The sequence below is a fragment of the Phacochoerus africanus genome, chromosome 1 (genome assembly GCF_016906955.1).
Source record: "Phacochoerus africanus isolate WHEZ1 chromosome 1, ROS_Pafr_v1, whole genome shotgun sequence".
In the NCBI taxonomy this organism is placed as follows: Eukaryota; Metazoa; Chordata; class Mammalia; order Artiodactyla; family Suidae; genus Phacochoerus; species Phacochoerus africanus.
Window position 1 is genome coordinate 16,161,700 of NC_062544.1, and position 6,186 is coordinate 16,167,885.

Genomic DNA, 6,186 nt, shown 5'->3' on the forward strand with positions numbered 1-6,186 from the left:
TGGCCCACTCCAGGATCTGCCCAAAATTTGCTGTTTAAAAATTTAGGGAAGTGCCCATTGCGGTTCACTGACAACATAGTGTCCTTGAGAATGTGGGTTCAATCTCTGGCCTCGTTCAGTGGATTAAGTATCCAACATTGCCGTAACCTGCTACACAGGTCGCAGGTGTGGCTCAGAAAAGGCTTTGCTATGGCTGTAGTGTAGGCTGGCAGCTGCAACTTCAATTTGACTCTGAGCCCAAGAACTTCCATATACCATAGGTGTGGCCTTAAAAAAAAAGGAAAAAAATTTTAATTACTGTCAAATTAAGAGGCTTCTTTGGAACTTGTTCCTTTTTTTCACGGATGTGTTATTTTCCAAGCTGGGCAATCAGTGCCTCTGCAATAGCCCAGCCCTCCTCCTGTGTAAGGAATTGCATTATATTTGATGCCTCAGAGCAGGCGCCCTTGCTTCACCTGTGCAGCCCACTGACCCAGAATTTTCTGAGGAGAGGACTTTGTCCTCAGTGCTGACAGGCAACATGAACTCTGTGAGGCCAAGAAAAACATTTCCATTGGCCCCCAAGAGGTAACGTCCAAGTCTAGAGTGGCTCCAGACTGAATCGAGCAATTAAATCCTTGTCTGCCCCTACCCAAAACCTCAAAAATGTTAACATCTTGCACGTGTCAAGAGGGTTATTTATGAAACTATTTGCTTGTCAACCCCAAGAGGACATTCTGTACTTTTTTGCTGGAATACTGTATATTTATGAACCGTAGCTTGAAAACTAACTTGTGCAAGAATATTTATCAGAGAAAAACTCTACCAGCCTCTCACGAAGCACAGTCTGCATGCAGTCACCGCTGCGCGGTGGCTGGACAGGGTCCTGGTAGAGCGATAGTTTGTGGCTTGCTGCAGCAGAGAATGAATTCCAGATGTGTGCTTCTTCAGGGGAAGGATTTCACTTTTAGATAAGAGGCTTGTTTTCTTTCTCTCTCTCTCTTCTTTCTTTTTTTAAAACTCTAGTGCCTCCTTCCCAATCTTGAACAATTAGTCCTGAACTTTTAGAACATGTGGTATATTTGTTGCTTCCTGCACAGGTGCAGCCTTAAAAAGAAAAGAAAAAAAATGATGCTTTAGTACCCACCTCCTTGACCTTGTCAAGTCGCGAGCTAGCCTTCTGATCTCCCAGTTTTAGATCTGATTATCTGGTTATCTGTTCCCAGAGCATGACATGTGGTTGGAGAAGAGAGGGCTTGGTGTAATGCGGGCTAGACTCTAATCTGGGACGGTAAAATTCCTGCAAGAGACTGTTGACACCATTCTTCCCCAAGGACTGCCCCATGGGGCCAGCGCACCTCCAGCATGTCTCTGTGGCCAGCATCATCAGCCAACAGGGGCTCCTGCTGACAGGAACACTGAGCCCATCCATCATCACGGTGGATTCCTTGCTCTCTCTTGAGCTTGGGTAGTGAACTTATAATTCATTTTTCTGTTCTTTTCAGAATTGAAAGGCCCGAAAGGGGAGTAGTTTGTGAGTGTGTATATTGTACAGCGACAGGTAACAGCACTTCTATCTGGGGACCTAGAGAGACCTGAAGGGACACGGAAATCTTCACACACACAGAGTGACATGTATTTAATCCTCATGAAGTCTCTGCAATGTTTTCCACAGCTGTAATGCCCATGTTTCTATTCTTCAAAGCCTCTGAACCTTGATGTAGGGCTTATTCCTAAAAGTCTTGGCTGGTAATGTCATACACACCAGGTAGGTATACTTGGTGATAAAGTGAAATCCTTTTAGCTCATTTCCTTCCCACACCACAGACTAGTAATACTAAGTTATTACCATTATGGCCATTTGTCAAATATTTAGCATTTAACATACTCTCTTTCTGATTCTTAGAAACTGCAAAGATTTTATCATCCCTATTTTACAGGTTAAAAAAAAAAGTGGAGGAGTTCCTGTCGCGGCACAGTGGTTAACGAATCCGACTAGGAACCATGAGGTTGCGGGTTCAGTCCCTGCCCTTGCTCAGTGGGTTAACGATCCGGCGTTGCCGTGAGCTGTGGTGCAGGTTGCAGACGCGGCTCGGATCCCGCATTGCTGTGGCTCTGGCGTAGGCCGGTGGCTACAGCTCCGATTCAACCCCTAGCCTGGGAACCTGCATATGCCGCGGGAGCGGCCCAAGAAATAGCAACAACAACAACAAAAAAAAAAAAGTGGAGACAGAGAGGTTAAGTATTTTTCCAACAGCCACGTGACTGATTATAAGTGGAACTGGTATTTGAACCCAGAATGTACTGGCTCTCTGAGGGAGAGAAGAGAAGAGAGATAAGAAGTTGGAGGAAGTAGGGGAGGAGAGGGAGTTGAAGCATAAAACAAAACCATCAACCCTTGGGAGATGGGTATTTTTCACCCCAGCTGTCATTCCAGCCTCGGTTGACCTCCATGAGTGAGGCACGCTGCCTGAAGGACACGTCCCTGTGTGGAGGGCCCCAGTGTGTTCGTCCAAGGGGTTTGGGAAGGGAGGTCTCCGTGGGAGAGGACCTGGGTCATCCTTGAGCTTCTTGGCTACAGAGACATCAGCCTATCCAGCAGGGGGTTATCCGGGGCCAAGTCAGGAATCTAAAATCCCTGAAAGTTTCTGGGGCTGGTCACTCCCCCATTGTCTCTCTACACCAAGGTCAGGACACAGAATCAAGCCATCTCTCTGCCCTGGCCTTTGCCCACTCCACCCACGGTTGGTACCTTACCAACAAGGAGCAGTACATTTTGGGAGAGCCAGGTCCTTGGGCCTCAGGCCACAGTCCAAGCTTGGGAGACTGTGGGAGGGCCCCCAGGGGTGTGAGGGCAGCCCGGGCTATAAATCCCAGGTCTGAGCATGGGCACAGAGCCAGCAAGCTCACATAGAGAGCATCAGACTGGGAGGGCCAACTGCTTAAGGAAAGACGTGAGGCAGTCTCCAGACCTTGGTGGAGAGGAGGCTGTGCCTAGAGGTGTCATCCAAACACTGTTTGCTTCATGGAGTCATCATATTTCTGAGTCTTCACATCTTTATGAGACCATATGATTATGTCACAAATGCCCCATCCATAACGTTAAGCCCCAGGCTAGTTCTACTCCTTACTCTGCTGTTGTGTGAATTTAGGCATGTCTCTTGACACCTGAAAAAAATAGGAAACAATAAAAAAAATTGTTTAAATAGGAAGAGCACTTTATAATCTAATAAAGATTAGAAGGTAGAAGTTGTGTATTTGAGCTCTTACTTGACATCCCCTTAACTTCCTGAGTATATGACATTCGATAAGTTACTTAATCTCAGTTTCCTAGTCCAGAAAATGGAAATAATGAAAGATCCACTCTATAGAAATGTTGTGAGGATAAACTAGAACACGAATATAAGCGGATTTGGTTCCTGGCACCTAAGTGCTCAATAATTGTGAGCTTTCAAAAAGTATTAACTTTTAAACTTTTAATTTAACTTCCTGGAAACAAAACAAAACCATAGGAATAAGAATGTGCTTGGGACACTGCATATTACTGTGAGTAATCGAGTGCCTATATACAAGGAGGTAAATTAAATTCAAAAATGTTACCAGATTTGGCCAAGCTGCATAGCCAGGCATCACTGGTTTGGGAAATGAAATCACATCAAAGATTATGAGAAAATTGCTCCCAGGCTGACCTTACTGAAGGAAAGTTTATTTGCTGGGGAGGGAGGGGGGCTGGTGGAAGGGCTTCAGAGGCACTAGATTAAGCCATTCCATGACCGTCCTGCTGCAGTTAGACCTTCCAGGAGGATGAGGTGTCCAAGAATGTATTTTTGCCAGGCTCCCAATGGTCCACCCTTGCTCAAGTCTCCTGCCTAAGGGAAGAAGGACTGCTACAAATGGGAAGAATTTGTTTCCCAGATTTGGACTGTATCCCAGCCAGCGGGCATTAGTAGGAAAAGCAACTGTGTTGAAGGCAGAGAATCCGAAATTCAAATCTTCTCTTAGCCATTTCCTCACTGACCTTGGACAACTTACTGAACCTCTTTGAATCTCAGTTTCCCCAGGCTCTAAGTTATGGATAGCACATGCCTATGTCTTTGGTTTGTGGTAAGGCTAAAATACATTAGTAGTAGGGGACTTCTCCTTCCTGCTCACCTCAGTGACAAATCCTGAAAAATAAGAGCGCTCTCCCCCATTAGTAATGCCCTAATAGCCGAGTACCTGGAGACACAGATCCACCTTCCAGTCAAGATGGCAGAGTGCAGTATTCCCTGGAGGCCTAGTGGTTAATGAGTCAGAACTGTCACTGCTATGGCTTGAGTTCTATCCCTGGTCCAGACCTTTCTGCATATCCTGGGTGTGGCAAAAACAAAAACAAAAACAAAACAGCAGAGTGAATCAAGGCAAGAAGCCCTGCCCCTTCAACATTCAAAATACCAGACTAAATATCATTTTTAATTTTAACCAAAATGTAGTGGCTGGAAGTCAGGAAAATCTGCAGATTCCAGGAATGAAGAGAGAAGTCAAAACTCTTTAGATCTAACATATCTCACAAGGAGAGGAAAACTGCTGGCTTACATCTGCCTGAGGAACTGTGGAAGCCATGGCTGCTCAGGGCAATGATGTCAGAACTGGGTAGCATTCTTCATCAACAGAGTCATTTTGTCTGGGATGCTACTCTTCCAGAAGCAGGAAAGTCAACTGTAGAAAGATTAATCCTGAAGTGTCCAGAAAACTCCATTAACCAAAAAAAAAAAAAAAAAAAGTTCCTGTCGTGGCGCAGTGGTTAACGAATCCGACTAGGAACCATGAGGTTGCGGGTTCGATCCCTGGCCCTGCTCAGTGGGTTAACAATCCGGCGTTGCCGTGAGCTGTGGTGTGGGTCGCAGACGTGGCTCGGATCCCACATTGCTGTGGCTCTGGCGTAGGCCGGTGGCTACAGCTCCGATTAGAACCCTAGCCTGGGAATCTCCATATGCTGCGGGAGCAGCCCCAAAAATGGCAAAAAAAAAAAAAAAGAAGAAGTTCCCGTCGTGGCGCAGTGGTTAACGAATCCGACTAGGAACCATGAGGTTGCGGGTTTGGTCCCTGCCCTTGCTCAGTGGGTTAACGATCCGGCGTTGCCGTGAGCTGTGGTGTAGGTTGCACACGCGGCTCGGATCCCGCGTTGCTGTGGCTCTGGCGTAGGCCGGTGGATGCAGCTCCGATTCGACCCCTAGCCTGGGAACCTGCATATGCAGCGGGAGCGGCCCAAGAAATAGCAACAACAACAACAACAAAAAGAAAAAGAAAAGAAAACTCCATTAGCCAGAATTCCACACTCTGCTGTTTTTATCCCGTTGAGGTTTTACCTTGGATATCAGGAAATGATTGTGCTGATTTTTCCTTTTATCCATAATCACTCAACATGTTTAGCCATTTTTCTGTTCTGTATTTCTTGGCTCCTTTGGAGGGGAATGAGAGAACATCCCCAAGCAAGAATAACATAATCTGACTCTGATTTTAAGGGACCAGGAGCTTCTTTCCAGTGCACCATTAAAGGCTATTTACAGGAGAAGGAATGGAGACTAGGACTTTTGGGGTGGAGGGCATGAGTGAGAGTCAGAGAAGCAAGGTGTTAGGGGGTCAGGAAGGGGGTTGGTGTGGAGGGAAGGCTCCTCAAAAGAAGGAAAGGCTCAGGGTACACATGGACATAGGACACTGCAAAGACCTCCGTTTGAACCATGCAGAATTTGCCAGTCTTCATAGGATCTGAGGACAGAATGATCTGAGCCCTGAAGGGAAGAGAATTAGAGTTAGCAAAAAGCTGTGTACCTGCCAGGAAATGTATGATTATTAGGGTGATAGAGATTTAAGATACTAAAGAAAGACCTACTCAAAAGAATATATCCCTACAGAGGAGGAGATTGCAAATGCTTCCTAAAAAGAACGTTGCTTTTAGATTTATTAAAATGCCCCCAATTTAAATATCCAGCTGATAAAAAAAAATTTCCAAGTCATTGATTTTGAGAGTAGAATAGTGAAAATAAAATAAAACACAGCTGTACCATTTAGTAAAGGGATGGCACAAGGATGTCACTTCTTGTTTCTAAACCTGTTTCTTCACCTACAAAATGGGAATGATAATAGTACCCACTTCATTAGGAACATTGTGAGAATTAAGTGCATTTAAGTCTTTATTAAGGACAGTGGTCGTTTGGCATAAGCCCT

The 6,186-nt window shown here is 45.5% G+C and overlaps 1 long non-coding RNA gene across 1 annotated transcript; it reads right to left on the reverse strand.

Moving 5' to 3' along the window:
- Window positions 1-306: 306 nt before the first annotated feature.
- Window positions 307-4,291, reverse strand: LOC125111631 (uncharacterized). Its single transcript, XR_007130909.1, has 3 exons — window positions 4,198-4,291; window positions 3,111-3,147; window positions 307-1,086 (listed from the first exon to the last, which is right to left on the reverse strand). It is a non-coding gene; the product is annotated as an uncharacterized LOC125111631 (long non-coding RNA).
- Window positions 4,292-6,186: the final 1,895 nt, after the last annotated feature.